This window comes from Rattus rattus, chromosome 15 (genome assembly GCF_011064425.1).
Source record: "Rattus rattus isolate New Zealand chromosome 15, Rrattus_CSIRO_v1, whole genome shotgun sequence".
In the NCBI taxonomy this organism is placed as follows: domain Eukaryota; kingdom Metazoa; phylum Chordata; class Mammalia; order Rodentia; family Muridae; genus Rattus; species Rattus rattus.
Window position 1 is genome coordinate 76,019,580 of NC_046168.1, and position 25,980 is coordinate 76,045,559.

Below are 25,980 nucleotides of genomic sequence, written 5' to 3' on the forward strand. Positions count from 1 at the left end.
TCACTGAACTGGAGCTAGGCTAGCAGCCGGTAAGCCCAATAAGGCTCCTATCTTTGTTCCTCCCAAGTGCTGGAGTTACAGGTGAATGGGGTCACCCGCAGCTTTGTACATAGGTGCTGATGATTCAAACGTGGGATCTTATTTGTCCAGGAAGCCCTTTTACCCACGGGCCCATCTCCTAGACCGTCTCCACCACCCTGTCTTTGGCTTTAACCGTTTTGACTTCCAAAATTGTGGTTCGGTGGAAGTGGTTTGGGGTTCAGATTAAAAAACAAACCACAAATTCAGACATCTTTGCCGTTAATATGGTCACATAACACATTTCTGCTCAATGGCACATAAGAGGAAGTTACTTAAAGCTGCTAAAAATAGGAGAGATGCGGTTCGTGGCTCGTTTTGTTCTGTCTTATCTGTCCTTGTAGTCACTGGTGCCATCTAGCCATTTTATAACGGACCAAGAAAAGTGAAGAGAAGAATGGAGCCCTCGTGGGCACTTCCAACGTTGCATCTACCACATGTGTTATTCACACCATGGATTTTCTATCTTTGTTTTGCACAGCCAAATGTAATTCCTTTTGTTTTCCTCCTTCCTTCCTTCTTCCCTTCCTTCTTTGTTTTGAGACATGGTCTTACTATTAGCCCTGGCTGTCCTGGAGCTCACTGTGTAGACCATGTCAAAGTCACAGAGACCTGCCTCTGAGCTTGCACACCAGGTGCCGGGATTAAAGGCATGCGCCGCTGTGCCCAGTGCCTAGTGTACTTCTTAACTGGAATAGAATGTGGTATCAACATTAATATGGGTTTGTAGAGGACAAGGGCTTCCAGTAAGGATATTAAAAGTGAATCTGTTTAACAGAATTGGTGGGAGGATGAAGGCAGACACTCTTGTGTGCACTAAACTGAGAAACTCACTGTTGCACCCCAGGAAAGCAGTCTACTGACATTCAGATATGGAGTGCCTACATTGCTGTTTCTAAGAAGAATGCTGTAAAAAAAAAAAAAAAAAAAAAGAGGCTGAACCTATTTACAAGATACACAACTGACAAACAGTTGTGGAAGAGAACATTGTACTGCTATAAAAGAGACTTAGGCCTATATTGAGGTTACATAAGTTCTATACTGAAATTAGACAAGAATTCCCAAATCTGTAGAGTTTTATGAACCCTTTATAAGTTGGACTTGTTTGGATCTGAAACAATACTCAATATACTCAATATGAAGTTAGTGGGCAGATAGTTTTCTCTCTCTCTCTCTCTCTCTCTCTCTCTCTCTCTCTCTCTCTTTCTCTCTCTCTCACTGAGACATAGTTTCTTTGTGTAGCCCTGGCTGTGGTAGAACTTGCTATGATAGAACTTGCTCTGTGTATCAGCTGACCTCAAACACAGATATCCATCTGCCTCTGTCTCCTGAGTGCAGGGATTAAAAGCCTGTGCCATCTCTACCTGGTGAGATTGTTTTCTCTAAAATAACATGCTAGACTCAGAGGTAGGCTGGACTAGGCCAGCTGAGGGATTCAGGTTGGCTTTGGAACTTATTGCTTCTCAATCTCCAAAGGGTTCTCCATGTTACTGTGATTCAAAATGACTCTTAGTTCTTGGACATTCATTATGGCTGTCAAAGCGGGGAGAGGAAGGGAGGGGAACACTCTTATCAGCTTCATACTCTAGAAGCTGAATATATGATTTCTACATATCTCATTTGGCTCACCATATAGTTAATGATGTCACAGCTTCTAGCACTGCTGGAGGTGGGAAAGGACGGATACTATGTCTTACGGTGTTTAAAACTGACTACTCCCCTGGCAGAGATGCTAGCAATCATTGTGAGTTTGGGATGACTGGGACTCTGGAAATGACGTTATTAAGTACGTCACTTCCACATGTCAGTTCTGGACCTCCAGTGACCCTCTGCCTTACCTTATTGTGTCCTTCCTGAAGCATGTCCTCTGAGGTCCTTTATCTCTTTCGGGGAACTGCTTCTCAAAGGAGCCTATCCCCATCAAACAGTGAAGAATCACCTGTATGAAAACAAGACTAGAGTTGATCCAAACCTGGAGCTCAGATGAGTTTTATTTCAAATTTCTGACTTCCTCTAAAGCCCCACCCCCTCTATGAAGATGATAGCCTCCATTCTTGTGATGCCCCTCACATATGTCTGAGAGTAACTTTAATAAGATGACAATATGTTACTTTCATGTTTACATAATTGAAACAAAGGAAGTAATGGTGTTGAGAACCTGAAATCTTGGTTGCCTATGAAAGCAGTGTTGGGAACGGCAGAACTTTTAGAGGTAGAACCTAGCAGAAGGTGAAAGGCTATGTGAGAACAGGTGATAGAAACTGGCAAGCCATTTTAGGGTAGGAGACAGTGAAAGTAAACAGGTTTTTCTTGATCAAAAGCAGGGTTTAGCCTCAGTTGTGTCAGCCCATCTGTCCTTAACCAGAGGTATCAGAAGGCTTTAAGCTAAAATGCTTTTGGTTCTGTCCTAGCTAGTGGCCAGGGAAGCTGGTATGTGTGTGTGTGTGTGTGTGTGTGTGTGTGTGTGTGTGTGTGTGTGTGTGTGTTTTATTATTATGTCTTATGTCTTTTCTCCTTGTCTGGAATCTATAGGGGTTGAGAACTAAGCTGAAACTTGATTGACCAGTTCACTCCTTTCTGTCCCTCTACCAGAAAGCCTTAGTAACTCCCAGATGGAGACCCTCAATGGCGTGCCATTCCCTGCTCCTGATACACAGGCGCTCCGCCTTCTGTCTCTTAAGCTCCCACCCTCAGAACCTACGATAACATTCCTCTCAACTCATTCCTCCATTTTCCGAGTTTCAGTCTTTGAATCCATGAGACAAAATCCCAGAGACCACAGACTTAGGTGAAGTTTTGGGTAACTGTGAGTGTCTGACACCTTAACTCCTGAGTTAAAGCTCACCTGAATATAGAAAGAAAACTTCTGTGGGACTCAAGGACACCTCCCTTTTCCTGTATCAAGATTATTAGTGATACTGACCTTGCCCTTGGAGTAGATTTCTCGAGTTCTTCTGGGATCTCAGCTAGTTTCTGTGGCGTTGGGCTGTTGTCAAACAGTAAGACTAGCCCCTTCAGGTTTCTAGTGCCCTATCTTGATATTCAATCTCTCTAATCTCCTTCACGTGTTCTGCCATTGTTTTGGTTAAGCCATGTGTCTGTGAGTCACTTACTAGCTCCATGCATGATTTAACCTTATACTCTTGGATTGCAACACTGTGTGATAAACAAACCTTTTAAATAATGACGATGACTACGATGACCACAATGATGGTGATGATAAAGTATTTAACTTTAGGCCTTCTGTTTTAGAAAAGTCAACTGAACCAAAGAAAATAAATTCCAGTAGAACCAATGTACTGTCTGATCTAAGGGGCATCTCTCTGAGAGTTTATTACTTATTTTTTATTTTAATTTTTATTTAGTTATTAATTTATTTAATATGTAGTACAGATTACATATTGTATATTACAGATGGTTGTGAGCTGCCATGTGGGTGCCTGAGAATTAAACTTGGATCCTCTGGAAGAGCAGCCAGTGCTCCTAACCAATGAGCATCTAGCTAGTTCCTTTATTATAGCTCAAAAGACGTGCTTTGCTAACTCAGTAATCAAGGAGTGAGCATGACACTTGTCAAATGATTATAATTCACTGTTGGTTATTAAATGGGAATAATTTTGTGTCTTTGTAGATTTAAATTTCATTTCCTAGTTGGAGAAGCAATCGGAATAGTGGGAACTTTTCCTAAATATACACTTTGAGCAAAAAGATAGGCAACAATTAATTTTTCTTTAATAACCACACTGTACAAAAGATGCTCACTCAATCATTATGTGAACATGATGTTTATCAATAATATTAATATATCATATTACTATGCTATCAGAAAGTATTAATTACCTTTCTGTTACTTTGACAAATAACTGATAGGCAACTTTCAGGTAGGAAGGGGTTATTTTGACGCCCACATTGAAGACACTGTTATAATGGGGAAGGCATACTGAAGGGCACATCAAGATACTGGTTACACTGTATTTGCAGTTAGAAGTCAATCAGAATTGCTGGTGTGTGTGCAGCTTAATTCTTACGTTTACTTAGTCCAGGACCCTAGCCCATAGAATGGTACTGCTCACAATTAGGGTCTTTCCATCTCAATCTCTCCAATCTGAAGACTCTTCTATAGACATGCCAAGAATTTTTTTTCCATCGGAATTCTATATACTGTCAGGTGAGCAAAGTGTCCTAACTAGAACAATGGTTAAGTGCAGTAAAAATTTAATTTCTTTTTTTAAAAAAAAGTATCATTAAAAAGAAGTAGAAGTTGCAAAATATCCAAGACATAATATTAAGTTTAAAATGATTATAGCAAAAAATATATATATATATATATATATATATATACATATATGTATGTCAAATCCATTTGTGTAATGGTAAGAAAATGGTGACATATCCCTAAAATGTCATAGACTTGGAAGTTTCTGGAAGGTTCCTGGTGTAAAGAAACAAAGACTGGACTTCTACTTTGTAACTGTTGTTCGCTTTGGCCTGCTACTTTGTAACCTGTTTTGGTTGGAGACTTGCTTCTCCAACCATAGTCTTACCTTAAATTTGTACTAGTTTAAATAGAAAAAGAAAGATTAAAAGCTACAAAACCAACCAACCAAACCAACAAACAAAAACTGCAGAGAGTTGAAAAGATAGCTTGCGGGGTCGGAGAGATGGCTCAGTGGTTAAGAGCCCTGACTGGTCTGGCAGGGGACCCAGATTCAATTGCAGGCACCCCCATGGTGACTTACCCAGGGCCATCTGATGTCCTCTTCTGACCTCTACATCAGGCACATATGTGATGCACATGTGATATGCAGCCAAAATGCTCACACCTAAAATAATAACATAAATGAAGATACAGTGAGAGCTACAAAGAGCAGTTTAGTTTCAATATACGCTGTCCTTAAGGACTGGCTCGCAGGGAGCATGCTGTGTGAGGAATTACTCAAGGGCTCTCTAAATCCAGTCCTGCTTCTTAATTCCTTTATTGATTAGGAGCCCATTTTAGAAAAGTATTGTCTATTTGATTATTTACTTAAATAACATGTAACCTGATATTTATTTTTAAAATCTATTCTCTTGTCCTTGGAAGGAGACCCATTGCAAAAGAATATATGATCTCTTGGGAATCTAATTCCGCAGAAATTATTTTCTTTCTTAGAAACTTAACTCGCAGGAAGGATTTCAAAGTTTAATATGAAAGTTCATGCTTCTCAGCAAGAGACTGAGGGAAAATGAGAAGCTCTCTCTCTCTCTCTCTCTCTCTCTCTCTCTCTCTCTCTCTCTCTCAGTCCAATACCGTTTCAGATAATGACGTGTCCTCTGCCAGATCTGTCAAAGAAGTCAGCGGCAGCCCCACACCTCCCCTGCAAGGCAAACAACGGACTAAGGAACTGGATGCTCTTTCTGGCAACCTAGAAAAAAAAATTAAATTTCCATTTCATGAAAGGAAAAGTGTTAAATCAAACAGATTTGGGTGTGAAATAAGTATATGGTAAATAAAAATTCTGCAGATGTTAGGAGAGTCTATTCAGAGCGCGTGACAGTGGCCTGGAGAGACGATGGCATGCAATTGGTTGGCTCTGTCGGTCACTGTAGGAGGGAGGGTGTAACTTCTGTGGCCCCTGTACGTTTCCCTGCCAGGGCGCACTACGAATGTTTATTTCACAGGAAGTTAAATATATACATTCTGGTTAGCAAACCCAGCCACCTGCGTGTCCCAGGCTCACTGCGTTTGAGTCAGATGAGCAAACCCAGCCATCCTGCATCTGCCTGTTCAAAGCCCATTGTAGGTAAGCCAAGAAAGCGAATGCAGCCATGCTCCGACCTGAGTGTCCGGGCCCACTGCGGGTGCGACAGAAGACAGGAGTGCTGTGCGTGGGTGTTTCAGCGTCTAGCTGGGGCAGTAGGTCTCTTGTTGTGGCGATCATTCACAAGGAACAAGCTTTGTGTTGACATAACACCACATTATTCACTTCAGTCCTTCAGGGATTGAGTGCTAGCTGTGTTATATAGACTTCTCCATGCTAATGTGATCAAATGATTTTTAAAATCTAATTTGCAAACAGGGAAAGAGCGAGATTTGCTGGCTAATAATAGCACTTGTCACTGATGAAGAACCCACTACAAATTCCCCAATGCACAGCCGTTCTGTCTGAACTGCGTGTGGAGCCTGAATACATAGAATTACTAATTCCAGCTTATAGCAGAAGAAACTGAGACTATAGACAGCTATGCATTGAGCTGGAAATCAAGCCTGCCTCAACTGAACTCCAAGGCCGTTGAATAACTGAGTCATATAAGGCCTGTGATCCCAGTGAAGGGAAATAGAGACGGGAAAGGGAGCTGGGGTAAATCTTCAAAATCTCCCGCCCCCATCCCAGCAACACTTACAAAAGAAAAGGGACAAAAGATGAGAGTGTGTCCTATATGGAACTGGCTCTGTATCCCTCTGAAGAAGTACCTTACCAGCTAAGCTCCCATCTATCCTGCCAAACTGGGATCATCAGAGCAGACCGGCAGAATGAATGGTTTAAATGAGATGCCATCAACCAGAGAACCGCTTATGGAAAGACGCCCCAAATCTGGGTCCAAGTCCTCCTGCTCATTTTACCTCACAGAAGGTAGGTACTGCTGTCTGTCACCGTAATGCATGGCTACACTATTTGGGAAAACCACAGTTCTAATTAGATGAGCAAATAAATGTTCATTTCAATTTATTAATATAGCTGTAGGCCGTGTTACAATTCATCTCTGGGTTCTGAGACCAATCCATCTCGAGCTGGGAATCATTGTGGGGAAGTCACGGGTTTTAATAATGGATAAAGGCGGTGAATTATTCAAGCAGAAGGGAGCAAGCTTCACTCACGTCTTTAATTAACTGTGAGATGCTGGGCCGTCTCTGGTTTCCAAGTTTATCTGCATCAGAACTGTGGAACTTTCCTGAGCCATGGCTATGTCACGTTCAGGCCCATGCTGAGGTATCTGGAGGTAACTGGAGGTATCACACTGCCGCTGTCCTTTTATATTCTGCATTCTGCGTCTACTTAAACCTTACTTTTATGCAGCTCCTTGAAGCAATGAACACCTTTCTCGATAAAATCAACACTTTCATCCCACTGCACCTCAGAATAAGACTTCAACGTGTGAACATTCGAAATATTTCAATCCTGACATACATTTGGGATTTACTTGGTAAAGCAGAAATCCAGTTCTGGTTACTTCAGCTCACTGAACTGGGTTTAAAACAGTTTTTATTTTATTTTAGCTGCTTTAAATGACAGTGTAAAAACTTTTCAGTCTTCATTTGATGGGGCCTCAAACAAACTAAACCCACTGAGTGTGACTCGTATCCTCCCTGTGGGGCAAGGATGATATTCACAGACTTTGCCAAGTGCTCAAGGGGTTCCAGTAACTTGGAGCTGCCCAGAGCTGCCCACTAAGCCAACATGGCTTCACCTGGACCTTTAGAAGGGGGAAATATGAGTTGATAGACTGCCTCAGTGTAAATCAGTAATTTTGCTGTGAACACGTTAATAACATGCTTAGATAATTGATTCTCCTTCTCTGGATGATCTATTTTGCTATTACCTGCTACCATGAAAGTTTAAAAAAAAAGAAGTGCACATGAACATTTATACAGCAATTTAGGCTGTGACGAGAGAATTTTTCTTTCAATTTTGTCACACTAGAGAGAAGGGAAGGATCCAGGGGCAGTCTGCGCTCACCACGTCTGGGCTGAAATGGAATCACTATTTCTATAAATCAAAAGTCATGTTAAAAGCTCCGTGAAGCAAACAATGATGTATATGAATTAGCAGCCAGACAGGAGTCGATGTGAATCAAAGCAGCTTTACAAAGGTATTGACGTGCTCAGCTCTTCCTTAGGATGAATACATTTAAGCCTTTATCCCCTGGGCATTGTTGACCCAAATGAATCTATTCACTTTGAAACCAGACCTTAGTTGTGGCTAGAAATAAAATTGTATACACTGACCCAAATAGAATTTTTCCCCCAACTGGGCAACTCTGGATGTGGCCTGCAAACAACATTTGTTTTTTCCTGTGTAGCCATGTCCCAAAATTTGGAATCTCTCAGGCTATCAATGCAAATCTAATTTCTAAGAACTTGGCCCAATCCAATTGTGTGGATATCACAATTAATTTGTTTTCTTGTAGTCTTGGTTTAAATAGTCCTCAAGAGGCTGATTTCAGGGTAAGGGAGTGTTTGTTAACTTGAGAGTTTTACAAGGTAGCCCAGGCTGGCCTTGGACTGGAGAGCCTCCTACCCCAGCTTCTTGAGTGTTGCTGGAATTATGGGACTATAGTAAAGTGACTGACTCCATGTACATCAGTATCATGAATCTACTCTTCCACTGGACATTGATTACGTCATTATAAGCCATTCACACAGGCATTCTGTAAGAATTTACTGAATTAGTTAAAGCACACAAAACATCCGATTATAACGAAGTGACTATGAAAGTCAGGATGCCTATTTCTACAAAATCCCAGGTATCATTAAACATAAAGGGAAGCCATTTGATAAAATTTTGGTCATTCTGGTAGTCAGAGAGGGGTTCTTTGTGTCTCTTCTCTTCAAGGATATCACAAGCATCTAACTATATTTTTCCAAAGGGCCAATTGCAAATGACCTGGTCACGGCACTTAACATAGGGACTAGTGCTTATTAGAAAGAGCATTGAGAACGTGGAAGTTATTCATCTCTTACAGCCCATGAAAAGAGAGAATTGTAAATTAAAATGTCTACATAGGTTCAACACTGCTCTTTCAGCCCTCCCCTCCCTTTGTCATGGAACAGCATTCAAGTGTGGGAACGTTTCTCTCAAACATGTGTAAATCACACATTTAACCATGCTATATCCAGGAGCCCCAAACCAAAAGGACCAGACAGAGGGAGGCAAAGGGCATTCAACAGTGCTCTCTGCAGTTTGTTAATGAAACATTTACTCAAGCAGTTTATATGGTTGTAATAAAAGGGGGGCCCCCTCTTTCATGACACCCTTTCATTTCCTAGCAGAATCTTTAAGAGGATTAATGGGGGGAGGTTGAGCTTATCCGTTGAGTCTCAGGATTGGTAATGCAGAGTTCTTAATAGATTGCCTCTGGATTTAGGATTACCGTGGTGCACATTCCTGCAGGCTTTCAATAGAATAGAAAGCAGTTTGTTTGCCCTCCTTCCAGGAGAAGGGCTATTGACTCTGAGATGAAATGACCCAAGACTCAGAATTTGTTCCAACCATTCCCTCCCATTTCTGACATTCCAAACCCTTGTGTATCTTGGACTCATATGCACACATTCTATCACTGGGGCGATGCAGGTGAATTACCCATGCAAGTTTAATCACAACCAAGAGATGATTACAGTGTTCATCCGAAAGATCTGGTCTGCATAAAGGGAAATCTCCCAGAAGGCGGGGGTAGTTTTTAGAAGCCGTGCATTCTCCGTCCTTTTTCTGAAGCATTTCCTAGCAGTTCAGATGAACCAGGTATGCTGTGGGACACCAGAAGTGAATTAAGTCGCCCTTTTCTTTCCCTGGGGAAGTTAGAGGCAGCCTTTGTTACCTATCTTCCGAAGGAGTACAGTATGGATGGATCATGCTGCTTCCGTCCCGTGACTTCACGCTATTTTTAGCACAAGGAAGATGTTAGTTGTAACAGTGTACAATGGGCTAATCAGCCATAATGGAGCTCACACAGTTTTCCCTTCACATGACGCTTATTATGTGACTTGAATGTAAACAGCTCTCTGCTCTGACAAAGATGGCAGTTTGCCATGGTGGGATTCAGTCTTCCCTAAAGCTCAGCAAACATTGAATAGTAACAAGCCCAGAGATTCTGAAAAAAAAAAAAAAGACCAAAAACCCAAAAAGCCAACATTGTTTGAATTTATGTCATTTGCAGCCTTAGATAAAATTATTTTTTTTTTTTGGCGTTTCTACCCTTTCCTTCCTGTCTTCCTCCTCAAATTAGAGAGCATTCACACATGCCCGCTATCTGTGCATGAGAAATTATTCCTATTATTTCCCACCCACATTGAAAGAATCAACAAATCACATTTGTGTAAAGTCTTGAATGGCGACATCTCTCTGCATTTTACAGCCGTTGTGAACTTCGCGGAACTTGAGGCAATGACACCATGCTCGATCGCAGAGAACTGAAGTCACTTGAAACCATGACAGAGACAGCCCTATTGAAAATCACAACCAACGCCAGAGACAAGCTTATTGTTGTATCATTTCGTGGGTACCATTAACAGATTCAATAGTTTGCTCTCAAAACAGATTTAGACCCATTTACTATAAAGCGAGTTATGGATGGCACGGCTTCCTGTGTTATTGTCATCTCATGATTTTCCAGCTACCGAGGTTTATTTTAAGTATTGTAAAATATGTATCACAGTGGTCCATCCACATAGTAAAAAATAATCTACTGGTATAAGGCCATTTATAGAAAAACTGACTGACAAGGACCCGCCCAGCCTAGGGCCAATACTGGATGAAGATTTTCACCTTTTTAACCATTCCACTTCTTGTTTCTCTCTAGAGATTGCTTTTTGAATTCTAAGTAATAAGTTTACAGTTACATTTCTTCTTGGATTTATTAAACAAAGATTTATTGAATGCCTATTGTCATTCTATACTGTTCTTAGACCAAGACAACAGTGCAACAAAACAGATAAAAGTCCCCATCCTTGGAGTTCCCCATCTATTGTGGCAGTAAGGAAGGGAGATAGTAAACAACGTATATGAATAATTTATGTTATATAAAAAAGCAAACATGACTGTAGAAGAAATGAAACATGTGGAACAGGAGTCTGTGTTAACATAAGGTAGTTTCTGGGGATGTGCTTCAGTTGATAGACTGTTTGCCTAACATACAACAAAGCCCTGGGTTCAGTCCCAGAAGGCATAGAATGGAAATGTTGGCACATGTGTAATTCCAGTCCTCAGGAGAAGGCAGGAGGATCAGAAGAACATGAACTGAGACAGAAGTTAGTTCTCTAGAATCTTGGTCCTCCTCCCAGGGAGGCATGCTCACCGAAGCAGGAAAGCCTTGGTGGCTCATGAGGACCCCCTTCACCCCTTTCTTCCACATATCAAATTGAAACTTGCAAAAATATTGAGATTAAGATGCCTATCATCTAAGGCCCTTCTTGAATGGTGCTCAGAGGTTGAGAAGAATAACAGGGAGATTTGAGCAGATAATACACTTAACCATACTGAAAGTTTGTTGCATGGAAGGAAGACTAAGTAGGGTAAAGAGTGGAAGCAGATCATTTTAATGTCTTTATGGTGATAGAGGCAGGAAAAGAGGAAACTCAAAACAGACTAGGGGTCACAGGAGTACGGGAATTAGTGACACTCCAGGATGCAGGGATGATTGTGTGCTTTTCTGATATACTGTAATACTTTACAGAATATTTGAGAATGCTTTTGTTTGGTTGTTTGCTTGTTTGTTGAATGGGTACTGTTAACATGATAAAATAGGCCATGAAGGTAATGAGATTCATATCAAAAATTTGGCTATAGTAATGTTAAGTTCAATATTCCTTTGAGTCACTGATAAGTTGAGTTACAGTTTAGAGACAGGAGAAGTCTAGATTTCATGTTTACATTTTGATCATCAGTCTGGGTGTAGTGGCACACACATTTAATCCCAGTACTTGGGAACCAAAAGCAGGTGGATCTCTAATATCAGGGTCTGCCTGGTTACAGAGTGAGTTCCAGGACAGCTAGGGCTATATAGAGAGACTGTCTTAAAACAAAGAACATTTTGGTCACTAGAATTAGTACATGGTACTACTGTCACGAGTAGACAAACTCCATCAGGCTGAAAGGAGAAATCCAAAGTGTCATGACATGCTCCCACATTACGAGTATCTGATGGAAAAGCCTACCAGGAGTACTAATAAATGAGAATGGTAGAATAAAAGGGATGAAGTCAGGCTAACTGTGCATGCCTGCCTTCCATGATTCCCAAAAATATAGCCTTGATAGAGAAGAATTATGACTGAAAATGGAGATCCTACTGCAAAGTTGAAGCTAACAGTAGCAGGATCACTCATGTAGAAAATCTAAAATAGAATTGATATGGTTGTCACCCTAGTAGTAATAATCTTGGGAAGAGAAGCATTTTAAACAATGTAAGGCAGATCTATAATGTTGATCCAAGCTAGGATGTGAACTGTAAGAGAAGTAAACTCGAACTTATTTTAGCAAGCAGGCGAACAAATTAAATAAGTAAATCTGCACCTGGTGTTAGCTCTTTGGGGACTATATTTTGTTATCTGTTGTTCCAGTGCTGGATAATTTTTTAGTAAGCTTGGCACAGGCTAGAGTGATTTGGGAGAGAAAACCTCAATGAAGAAACTGCCACCATCCAGATTGCCTTCAGGCAAGCCTATGGGGCATTTTCTTGAGAGAGGACCCAACTCATTTTGGGTAGCCCTGGGAAGGTAGTCTCCTGATGTGTAAAAAAGCAGGCAAGGTGGCTGAGGAGATGGCTGAGTGGTTAAGGGTATATAATATTCTTGCTAATGGCCTGAATTTGATTCCCAGGACTCATAACAGGTGGCTTATAACTGCCTGAAACCCCAGCTCCAGGGGGACCTGACACCTCTGACCTCTGCGGGCACTTGCATTCATGTGCACATGCCTGCCCCCATCTACACATAATTAAGTAACATAATTTAACAAAGAAAACCAAAAGAATAAGAGATCAGGCAGAAGAGCCACAAGGGACAAGCCAGTAAACAGTGTCCCTTCATATTCTCTATTTCTGTTCCTGCCTTCAGTTTCCTGCCTTGAATGTCTTCAGTGAAGGGATACGACTTGAGATATTATAAGAAGAAATAAACCCTTTCTCCTTGAGTTGATTTGAGTCATGGTGTTGTATCATAGCAATAGAAACCCCAACTAAATAGCCCTGTAACCAATCACCCCATAATGCAGTGACTGAAAACTACAAACAAGGATCACAATCTTGGTTCATTTGAATCAGGAATCTGTGAATCGGTTTTGCAGAATGTCTTTTCCTTCCACTCTCTTAGGCATTCATTCTCTTCACTAGGATTCCTGTCATCGTTGAGCTCCAACTGGAACATTTGATCCCAGGCCCAGTCCTGTGGTTGCTAACAAACTTCAGTTCCTAGCAGGCTGCTGACTTGAGAGATCTGGCTCTCTGACCTCAGCTCATTTCTGCAGTACATGATTCTAACTGTCATACTGCCAACAGCAGAGTATCTGTGGATATTTTTAGTATCAGAATGGGAAGAATGTTCCAGCCTAAAAATAAGGGAACCTTGCATCATGCCATAGGCCCTGCTTTACAGGAAGTAGACAGTGACACACTGGTAAAATGTGCAAATCTTATTGAATGGACATATGTCCTAGAGAGGAAACATGAAAGAATCTGGGATAGAACAGGGAAATGAGAGGTAAAAAAAGCCTTAACCTTGAGCTATCAAGAGGATCAGTGGGCAAAGACATCAAGCCTAAGGACCCCAATTTAATTCCCAGGACTCCTATGGTAGAAAGGGAAATCAGGTCTTTTGAACTGTCTTCTGATCTTACCATGCACACCTGGAATGGGAGTTACAGACAATTGTGGGCAGCCATGTGGGTGCTTGGAACTGAAATGGGTCTTCTGCAAGAGCAGCCAGGGCTCCTAACTGCTGAGCCATCTCTCCATCCCCTAACCTAAGAATTACTAACAACTCTAGTTTGAAAGATGAAGAGTCTGCAAAAAATGTCTCAGGGCTGGGGAGATGGCTTAGTTGGTAAAATTGCTTGACATATAGACATGGCGACCTGAGCTCAATCCTCAGCACCCATATGAGAAAGCTGTGCATATAATTCCAAAGCAGTATAATAAGACGTTGTGAGACCCCTCCTACTTCATTAGTAGGTATATTAAAAAAATAGTGTGATTGTTTGAAAATGCTTGGTCCAGGGAGTGGCACTATTAGAAGGTGTGGCTTTGTTGGAATAGGTGTTTCACTCAGGGCATGGGCTTAAGACCCTCGTCCTAGCTGCCTGGAAGTCAGTATTCTGGTAGCAGCCTTCAGATGAAGAGGTAGATCTCTCAGGTCCACCTGCACCATGCCTACCTGGATGTTGCCGTGCTCCCAACTTAATGACAATAAACTGAACCTCTGAACCTGTAAGCCAACCCCAATTAAATGTTCTTATAAGAGTTGCCTTGGTCATGGTGTCTGTTCACAGCAGTAAAACCCTAACTAAGACACTCAGCTTTATGACCTACTACATAATCATTGAGCTGCCATGTGGTTATATTGTCTTCAACAATAACCAGCAATATACTAGAAACTGGTTTTGGTTGAGGTATTACTGTTATTGTTGTTGTTATTGTTGTTGTTGTTGTTGTGGTGGTGGTGGTGGTGGTGGTGGTGGTGGTGGTGGTGGTGGTGGTGGTGGTGGTGGTGGTGGTGGTAGTTGACACAGGGTCCACTGTACAGCTTTGTTGGCCTGGAACTCATATGTATACCAGCCTAGTACACAGAGATCTGTGTGGCTGCAAGTCTGCCTCAACAAGCCACTCAGGGGAGGCAAAACAGAGTGATAGGGTCCCCAGCCAGTGTCCTCCCGGATGAGAAAGAGTGAGGTCTGGGACTGATATTGTGGTTCTTTTAGCTGAGGACCGCAGAGAGTTGGAAACAGTGATCCTTGGGTCCATCCTAGGGGAACCTAGAGTAGCAGGCAGGAAGAGGATGGTGGAGCCCACAATGGGACAGAGTTTGGGTCCAAGTGAGTGCTCAGAGCCTGGAGGGACTGAACGAGTGAAGAAATCTCTGGGAGATTTCGGCAAGGTTCTTTACTATGAAGGCCTTCCCCCACCCACTTTCGCCCATCCTTGATGAAGGAGACAGTCCTTGCTTGTCCAAACTGCTTTATTTTATGTCATATGTGAATGCAAATGTGTTACTCAGGGTGAACCAGGAATTGAATACCTTTTGTGTGAAGAAATGCTCAGGAAGGGCATCTCATTAGCTAAACACTTGGGGCCTATCCAGGTACCTCGTTAGCATGGAGAACTCCAAGGTTTTATGCTATGTGACCAGTTGTCATGGCCCTCTCCGCGAGATGTCATGGTTACTTGTTCCAGGGCAGATAGAGCTTGGCAGGGAGCGGATTCCATGCCCACTCTTCTCAATTCTGAGATTCCCTGGGGTTGTGAACCTGCTTCAACCTTATCAGTTCTTCTGTCTGGTGGCACGGTCCATGCCCCACAGAGATCTGCCTTCCTCTGCCTCCCAAGTGTTGGCATTAAAGGCATATGCTAGGCTGAGATATTATTTTTTTATACAACAGATAGCATGGGCCTTTCTAAATTTAGAAATCTAAATTATGATTTTATTACCCAGGCTTGCTATAAACTATATAGTACTTAATTTTTCATCATTGACAGGGCTAATTCATTCTGATTTTAGGTCCAAGTGACAGGACTCCCAAGCCAAATTCTGAAGTTGGTATACAGTTTTTTCTTTTCCTGCATTTCATCCCTTTCACAGCTGGAAGCTGTTTGCAGTGTCTGGAATATGAGAAATGCTGGGATAACAGTATTTCTAGGTGCTATGTGAATTGGTGAGCACTGTGATGTTATCTATGTAATGGATCGATTTGATGTTCTTTAGAAAGCCTAAGCAATCTGTATCTCTTCAGGCTGCATCATGAGAGAGGGCAAAAGAGAGTTCAATTCTTGACAACAGTGTAAACGCATACGAATTTCCTTTCCGCGTAAGTATAAACTATTTTTTTAATCTTAATTGACTCAGAAAATAATGAGTGCTAGTTTCAAAGCAGAGATAAATGGGTGGGGTGCCTATTTAATATATTAAAGAGGACTCTGGCTACCAGTTCTCCTGGTTTCCCTCATTCCCTCCCTGTCACAGGGCTGTACAGGCTGCATACCTTGCCCCTCCCCTAAACTTCTCCAGCTCAGGGTATGGGCTGCCCTGTATAATTCAACCAGTTTGGTTACCCTTCCTCTTTGTACCTGTGGGCCTGCCTCCTGTATGCTGTGCATGGTTCCCCTGTTCTCCCGTCTCCCTTCCCCTCCCCTTCTCCTCATCAGGCACAGCCCAGTCTGCTCATGTCCAATCCGGACTCTCCAGATGTCCCTGCCTCTGACCGTGCTCTCCCACATATCCATAATGAACTTTCTCCTACCTAGGAACAGTCATTTCTTTTCTTATTTCTTTTTTTTCTTTCATTAAATGAGTTCTCTATATCTATAACTATAGACTACATAGCTGGAATGATATTACTTTCCCTTAGCAATGACAGTGCAAAATTGATTAGCAATTGTGGTTGGTCAACATCTGCCTGGAGATTTCATCAGTCTTTCTCAAGAAGTAGCTTAGAGTCTGTAAGAGTGTGATTAGTGACAGGTGGGGATATGAAGGAGTTCATCATCCTTAAATTCTTTCTGTAAGAATGACAGTGAGTTGCGATGCAAATAAAAGAGAAGAATTAGATAGGTGACTCAGGGCAGGGCCCCAAACACGCCAGTTACAGAAATGTCCCTGGGTTTGGCCTGGCTTTAGGTCAAAACCCCCTTGAAAATATTGTGGCCTTAATCACTGTTATCTAAACGATTTTAAGGTACTTTCTGCAGAGGGGACAACTCTCCAGTTTGGTTAGCCTAACCAGGCACCACTCCTCAAGGAAGAAGGTTTACATTAAGTCATGCTAAAGAGAATGGGAGGAGTGCTAAGCCCTTTATTGAGATGATGTGCTTTTCCTTCTCAGAATCTCTGCCCTTAGTGCAATTATTTCAGAGCCACCATAAGGTGCTGTTGAGTCTGCCCATCTCTCTGAGTCCTGACTCAGAAAGTATAACTTACCCTTTTTCTATTCTTCCTCCTCTTTCTCCTCATCTTATTCTTCAAATACTGTCCCCAGCTCAAAAAAAAAAAAAAAAAAAAAAAAAAAAAAAAAGAACCAAAAAAGAAAAAAAAAAAAATACTGCCATACTTAACAATATTTTCTCTGGTGCTTTGGGATGTTTTTACTTTTTTGCAGAATCTCCCCTCCCTACCATGTGGCTGCCCTCAATACTAACTCTCTCTCAAATAGCCTCTCTGCCTCTCTCTCTCTTTCTTTCTCTCTCTCTCTCTCCCCCCACCACCTTCTCTCTCCCACTTTCTCTGGTATACCTTCTTAAAGCAGTTGCCTATATTTAGAATTTGATATGGTGGGATTTTTCTTTTAAAATTTAACAAAAATAAACGCTAATATTTGACATCTTATTTCCTTGGATAAGATTTTGTTGCTGTTTTTCCCCCAATATAAGAAGGATTTTCGTCTCACACAAGCTACCCAAGTGCTCTGAGCTCTACCACTGAGCTATAGGTGTAACTTTAGGTGTTTTTGATTTGTTATCCTGACTAGAGTTGATAGCTAGACTAAGTACCATCCATTTGGCCTTCCACATCAATGGCTATTGCCCCACAGGCAAATGACTCAGGGTTTTGTTTTGTTTTCTTAGTAGGAAATTGGCTATCAAGTAGTCTTGTAAACATAGACTACATTGTGTAGCTGTACTTTGCAGAGAACTTCCTTATTTCTTGATTCATAGATAACCTCCCTCTACCAAGAAAAGCCACTGATGTTCTGTGTTTTCAAGTATCACTTGGACTCTATCTAACTATTCTTGCAAGGTGTCTGGCTAGTCCTCTTACCATGTTAATATATTCACTTGAATAAATGGCCACAGTTCCCTTTGGGGAGACACTAAACAGTGCTGTGTATATTTGTGAGTCTTATAGGGACTTCTCTTGTAGGACTCAACTACATTTTGGTCGTTGGGTTTGGATTTATGATCTTGACTAGGCAGACTTGATAGTGGGTCTTTTAAGACCCTCCCGTTTGTCCTACCACGTCAATAGCTCTTGTGCTATAGGCAAATGACTCACTGTTGGTTTTTGAAATCGCCTCTGAATACACAATGGCTTGGTTCAGGAACTGGACAAGTGGTCATGAGGTATTTACGGAGGCAACTGCTCTCCGGCTCTTCTGCTTAAAGAGAATCATTGAGAGAAGTCCTGTGTTGGGTGCACATGGCTATGCTATTTATTGCCTTGTTCGGTCATTGGCTAAGGATGAACCCCCACCCCCACCCCACCCCACCCCCACACACATGCAGAATAAAGACAAAATCAGACAAAAACAAAAGTAGAGGCTGTCATCTATTACATTCCTGGTCAGAGGATTGCGCGTCCTTTCTGTAAAGGCAATCTGAGCTACACACTTCAGTGTCTGCCAAACAGCCACAGATAAGAATATTTATAAATATTCCCTAAACACAAAAGTCTCAAAACAAATTTGAAAATGTGAAAGTAAGAGCAAAGAAATATAAAGAGTTAACATTTTAAATTCATACATTGTTGATACTTTCACATCATAGTACCAGTCTCTAACAAAAATGAGACATTCTATTATTAACAAATAAAATACTTAACCTGTCTATGTCACCTAGAATAAGCACTGAAATTGAAAAAATAAAACAAACTGATGGACATGAAACACACCCATACACATACACACCCCCTCACACATGCACACACCACAACCTAAAAATTATCAACCTTAGAAGAAATCAGAGCAATGCACAGTGAAACAATAAATAAATATTTGTGTCTATCGCATTTCCAGGTTTTTGAGTTAAACATTTTAGTTTACTTAAATGAATGCTGTTAGTGCTCTCATGCACATCTAGCAAAAATGTAAATTCATATTGCTACAAAAATAAATTTATCATGAAGTTTTAGGACTTACTCGAAACCAATCCTTTACAAAATAATTCTACATCAAGAGTCTATCATAAGCAAATAATCAGAAATGGGGAAGGTTTGTGCGAATTTATGACTTATATATGAATATATTAATCTTAGTTTTATTTGTATATAAATCAAAAATGAAAAGCAACCACCCTCCCATATTAGAAAGAGTTATATAAATTACATCATGTCTGTATGACAATGTAGTATATAAGCATTAAATGAAAGAGTGTGATGAGCTTTTAGTGCCAAGAGATGATGTTGATGGAAGAGGAAACAAACGTAAATCCATGGTGTATATGTTATTACCTCATATATGAACAATTTCAAAGAAATGCATATGAAAAACATGACAAAATACAAACCTTAACTAGGGTGTCTTTGAGTGAGTTTATTGTCTTTTTTCTTCTGTCCTAAATGAATATTGCTAAGAACTCCCTGTGGCCTTGGTGTGTTGTGTGCTTCTCTGCCTCTCTCCCTTCCTCAGTTCCCACCCGCCTTCACTGTGAGGTGAGTGGGTTTTTCTGGCTAGGCGTCTGCAGTGTGATTCTGTGCCAAGCTAGTTCAACCTGATATCAGATGTGGAGGACCTAGTCTCCCACAAGATTCCTCTCATTTCATGCTCTTACAAGTTCTTAGGTTCCAAGCCATCTGGCCTTCTGATCAACTGGTTACAAATTCGAGGATTCTCTCTACCTTCTTGGATTGTCTAATTTCCTAGAATGGCTCATAGAATTCGAGATAGTGTTATGTTTAGGGTTACAATTTTCCTAAAAAAGGGTACATATCAAGACCAATGAAGAGATTTGTAGGTTGAGATCTGAGACAGTCCTTAACAAGAGCATGCCATGTCCCCTGGGTAAGTTCCCCTCCCAATGCACTGTGATTTGTCATCCATCTGGATGATTACTTGAGCTTCAGGTATCCATAGGTTTGTTGGGATTTCATCCTATGGATTTGACTGATGAAACCTTGGCCACATGACTGAAAGCAGTCTTTAGTTTCTTCTTTCTTCTTCTGGGGTTAGGAAGTAAAGATGATTACACACAGCTTAAACCTCAAACTCTTTATCCAAACAGCTGGTCTCCTGAGCATGGCCCACTCCAGTCCTAATTCTAGTTAGAGGCTCAGCATAGATTAAACTCATCAGTATAAATTAGATGTGGAAAGAGGGACCTACCATCAAAACTAAGTCACTTATCACTTGAGAAATTCTAAGATTTTAGAGGCATTTCCCCAGGAACCAAGGAAAAAAACCTAGCCACTTCTTTATCTATCTATCTATCTATCTATCTATCTATCTATCTATCTATCTATCTATCTATCTATCTATCTATATTCTATCTCATCTATCTATATTTCATGTATATTGGTGTTTAGCTTGCATGTATGTTGTTATAAGGGTATTGGATCCCCTGGTACTGGAGTTACAAACAGTTGTAAGCTGTCATGTGCCTGCTGGAAATTGAACCTGGATCCTCTGGAAGAGAAGCCAATGCTCCTAATTGCTGAACCACCTCTCTGCCCCCAACTAGCAAGAGGATCCCAGGACTGAACAGGATGACATTAGCTGAAATACCCAACAAAGAGGAGAGAGAATCTGTAGAGACCATATTCAGAGGTTTGGCACAGCCCCTGGTTGAGGGATGGGGCCACCCACCTTTCTCAAACATTTAAATCAGAATTGCTCCTATCTAATGGTAATATAGGGACAAAGAGTGGAGCAGAGACTGAAGGTCATCCAGCGACTGTCCCACTGGGGATCCATCCAGCTACCAAACCCAGACACTATTGCTGATGCCAAGAAATGCATGCTGACAGGAGCCTGATATGGATGTCTACTCAGAGGGTCATCCAGACCTTTACCAATACAGATGTGGATGCTTGCAGCCAACCATCAGACTGAGCAGAGGGACCCCAATGGAGGAGTTAGGGGAAGGACTGAAGGAGCTAAAGAGGTTTGCGACTCCATAGGAAGAACAACATTATCAACCAACCAGACCCTCCCCTCTCTCCCAGAGTTCCCAGGGACTAAACCGCCAACCAAAGAATTCACATGAAGTGACCCATGGCTCCAGCTGCATGCATAGCAGAGGATGGCATCAAAGGGAGAGGAGGCCCTTGGTCCTGTGAAGACTTGATGCCCAAGTGTAGGAGAATGCTAGGGCAGTGGGGCAGGAGTGGGCCGGTGGTTGGTGGAACACCCTTGTGGTGGAAGGGGGATGGGGGATAGGAAAAAAGAAATTAGTAGAAAATATATTAAATTTGTTTGAAGAAAGCATCCTTATCAACAGGTATACAAGTCCAGAAGGTACTTACTAAGATGTCCAGATTTCTTGATTTAAAAAAAAAGTAACAAATACATGTAAATAGTAACAGATCCTGGAGTAATTTATTAAGAAACAAGATACTTTGCCTGTGCAGCACAGTAGAAATGGCCCTGTCCCTGGCTGTGGGGGTTAGGAGTTGGGGTTGGGAGGTAGAGGGTGTTTGCCAGTGACCTGGTCCCTAGAGCATGAGTATGAAAGTGCTGACCCTACCACTTTTTGCCAGGCTGAGGGAGAGACACCCACTCCTCACAGACCCTTGCCACCTGCTTCAGGCAGTAGAGTTGGCCCTGGGGTCACAAGAGCAGGAGAGCTGGCCTTGCCCCTCACTACCTCTAGCACCCCAGAATGCTGACCCTGCACCTCATCTGGGCAGCACAATACAGCTGCCCTGGCTGGTGTGGTTGCAGGAGAGCTGGCTTTGCCCCTTCCAGCAGTAACATTGGGTGAGTTAGTTGGAGCAGTGCTGGGGAGCTCAGTCTGGTAGCGGGCATGCGAGAGAGTTGATAGGCTGACCAGCTCAGATACTACCTAGGCTCAGATTCAGGGCTTTGATTTGGCCCACCCCAACATCTACCCCTCTTATGAACTTCTGGAGTCTGTGAAGGAGTCAGTCCTACAGATTACACAGGGCACCTGCAGAATATTTGAGAGGAATCTCAAACAGGATCCAGTACTGATAATGTAGCAGTAGTCCTGAGCCAGAACCGATGACTCATTGAGATGAACATTTGCAAGTAAAGAAGTGTGGACAAAAGGGTATCCTGTGGGACACACTGTGACACAGTACAGCTTCCACACCAAGATTTGTTTTTCTTTTGGAGGAAGATTGCAAGGATGGAGGCGGGGCACAAAGGGACCGGAAGATGAATGGGATTAGGTTGCATCATATGAAATTAACAAAGAATCAATAAAAAGTTAAACTAGAAAGGAAGGAAGGAAGGAAGGAAGGAAGGAAGGAAGGAAGGAAGGAAGGAAGGAAGCAGGTATTTTCAAGAGAGGAAGTGAACCAGAGCTGGAAGGAAGGGTGGAAATTGAACAGTTCTCATTTCTAGAAGATTGAGACTTTCATGGCTCATTTTAAAGCTCTCTCTCTCTCTCTCTCTCTCTCTCTCTCTCTCCCTCTCTCTCTCTCTTTCTCTCTGTCCCCCCAACCCATGTGCATATGTGTATGTGTGTCTGTGTGCGTGTATGTATGTATGTATGTATGTATGTTACATGCTGGCCTTGATTGGGTGGCTATTTCAGACTTCCTGTTTGTCATCTGGTTTCTTTCACATGTAGTAAATTAAAGTATTTAGTTTTTATCGTAATTTATAATATCGAGTGTGTGTTGTGATATGTGTGAATTCAGGCATGCTTGCATCATGGAACTCAGTGGACAACTTTCAAGAGGTGGTTATTTCCTTCTACCTTGTTTCTGAGATAAATTCTCTCTTATGCACTCACTCTCTGCTCCTGTACTGGGGCTGTAAGTTACATTTTCTGTGTTCCTTTCCCAATTCTCAATAGGACTGCTACAATTACAGATGTGTGTCACTGCCTCCTGCTTTTTACCTGCTTTCTGGGGATCAAACTCACATTGCCAGGCTTCTGTGGCCCCACTCTCTGCTCTGCTGTCCTTACACAAAGACTAGTACGTGTGCCTGATTGACAGTGGTGCCGCTGTGTGTCTGAAAGTTCAGCCCTACCGGTTATTAAGTAAATTATACAGTGTACTGCTATTTTCATTTTTAGTTTCAGGACGTTTGAACATTCGCTTTTAAAACATCACAATGTCTGCTCTCCAGCTCCTAAAAGAACTAGATATTTGTTTCTAAGCTGAGTGGTCAGTTCTCTCTAGTTGGCATGTTTGTGTGTCCAAGCCCAATATATCCCTACTTATTAGTTGAACCCCCAGGATCTAGTCTGTAGAAGTAATCAGATCATGAGAGCACCTTTCTAGTAAATAACTCATGCCCTTTAAAAAGCTTAAGGGAGGGGCTGCAGAGATATCTCAGTGGTTAAGAACACTGGCTGTTCTTGCAGAGGACCTGGGTTCAATTCCCATCACCAACAAGGCAGTTTACCACTCTCTGTAACTCCAGTTCCAATGAATCTGGTACCCTCACACCAATATACATGTAGGGAAAACACCAATGAACATAAAAATAAAATCAAATAAGAAGCTAAAAATAAAAATCCAGTGATCCTTCCCTCTACCCAAAAAAAAGAAGAGAACTTTCACCTGGCACCAAACCTATTTGTTTGTTACCTCCAGAACTCTAAGCAATAATGTATTTTATGGTAGAGAAATCATATCATCTTAAGAATTTTGTTAAGCAGCCTGAATGGACTAAGACATGCCATTTCTTGGTATTTTCATAATTGTGCTAGATTTTTATTCTTCACATTAATTATTATTGAATATACTTTGAAGTTTGTTTTGTGTTTTCCTGTACTTGAAGCTAGCTCTTAGGAAACAGGAGTTTCTGGATTCTGCTCAACAGGTATAATGAAGAATTATTTGATGCCTAAATTATTGAATGTATACTCTCCCTGAAAGTCATATTGGAACAACAGGTAGACATGCAGGTGTGAATCATGGGAACTAGACCCCACTTCCGGGAGACTCAAGCTAAGAAAGATGCTTTTATATGGAAGGTTCAGAATAAGTAACTCCACAGAGAGTGAGAGTAGATAAACATTTATTAAGGGCTGGGAAGAGGAGCAGATGAGGCATACTGCTAGCTATTTTAGAAGTTTTATAATATTCTATAAATTAACTCTGGTCATAGTCACAAGGCTGTGAGAATGTACTTAAAACTGTTGAGTTTCTCATGTTAAATGTAGAAATTGCATAGTTCAGTTTTAACTCAGTAAAGCCATCTGTAAAAAGACAATAATACTTGACACAGGACATTTGAGTGAGGGTGTGGGCATAGCAGGGGCTTGATTTCTTTGAAGATCAGACTGATAAAACTTGCAGGAAACTGGATGAGAGGCACCAGAGAGTGTGAAAAGGAGGTGCTAACACCATGCATTTTTAACCTGCCTGTCATAAAGGGTGGAGCTGTTAATGGACTTGAGGAAGTCAGGGAGGAACTTTGAACCTGAAGACTGCTGGAGGGGCCAGGTCACAGAAGAAAACCAAGAGCCCCCCTTTAAATATGTTAATAAACTTGCTTCACCCTTGGCTCAGAAAGTGTGGTGGTGTACTTGTTCTCTCCCTGTAAGATAAATACAGCCATGATGTCACTCATTTTCTATTTGCAAAGACTCATGTGTGGTCTTCAGGCCCACTGTGGTCTACTACTGGATCAGCAAGGGCCTCTCAAGCGCTTCCCATTCTGTGCTGATCTTATCCTTACCCTCCACTGTCACCACTAAAACTGCTCTTCTTCAAGCATCTCTGGTTTCAGTGAGTAAGTTATTTATGTATCTACCACAAGCCAGGATCTTTCTTTATACTCCGCTCTACAGGATCACTGAATTCTGAGGATTTTATTTTCTACAATACCTCCTAAAGTCTCCATTCTATGCATTTTCATCAATGAGTGTGACATTCATTTTCACTGTCAGCTTAACTGGATTTAGAGTCACTGTGGAAATGCATCTCAGAGTATATCCATGAGGGTATTTCCAGAAATGTTTAACTGAAGAGAGATGACCCACCCTGAATGTGGGTGGCACTGTTGATGGGGTAAGGGCTCAGACTGGATGCAAAAAAGCAGTGAACTGAGCATCAGCATTATCTCTTTCTGTGTCTTGTTGGTAAACAGAAGGTAACTAATCGCCTCCAGCTCATGCCACTGTGTCCTTCCCACCACAGTGAACCAGACCCTGGCACTGGGAACCCCTTCCTTCCATAACTTGCTTTTGTCAGGTGTTTCATCATTGCTGGAAGACAGGTGTCTGACACAGTGAGCAATGTGACCCCATTCCCATCATGTGACCATTCACAAAGCAGGCACATGTTCAATCAGCACTGAACCTGATTGAGCTGGAGTGTAACACATAGAGAATTTCTTTCCTCAAGGTACTGCCATCCACTTTTCTTTGTTTTCTACATCCTCTTTCTTTGAAATCCAACTATCTGTCCATGTTAATTCTCTTAGTCTGGAGCTCAGTTCATTTGCCAGCTCAAACATTTCAAAAATTGCTTCTCACCCATGAATTTAAGATCACACACCTACAAGCAGCATAAGTCAATGATTACAAAGTAAAACCTGTCTCCATGCTCAATATTACAGTGCTCATTATAGAATTCTGTTCTTCCCAGAAACTCAGAATAGGATCTCATTTGTAAATGGAGTCTAGGGTCTTTGGAGATGTTACTAAATAAAAATGAGATACTAGAGTGGATCTTCACCTAATTTTGGAAGAGAAAATAGCATGTGACATTCCAGTCAGACATTGTCAAGAGCACCAAGGATTAACAGCTTCCTTCCCACCAAGGCTAGGTAATGGGGGTAAAAATTGGCAGGATATTCTACAAGTTTCAGCGGAAGTATTGCCCTAACCAGCACCTTAATTTTTGAATTTTAGTCAGAAACAACAGAAAGTAAATTTCCATCAAGACTGTGAAACTGTGAAACCACTGTGGTGGTTTGAATATGCTTGGCCCAGGGGAAGTGGCAATATTCAGAGGTGTGACCTTGGGGTAGGCGTGCCCTTGTTGGAGGAAGTGCATCACTGTGAGGGGTGGGCTTTGAGGTCCCATGCTCAAGCTCCACCCAAATGTGGAAGGGAACATCCTCCTAGCTACCTGAAGAAGACAGT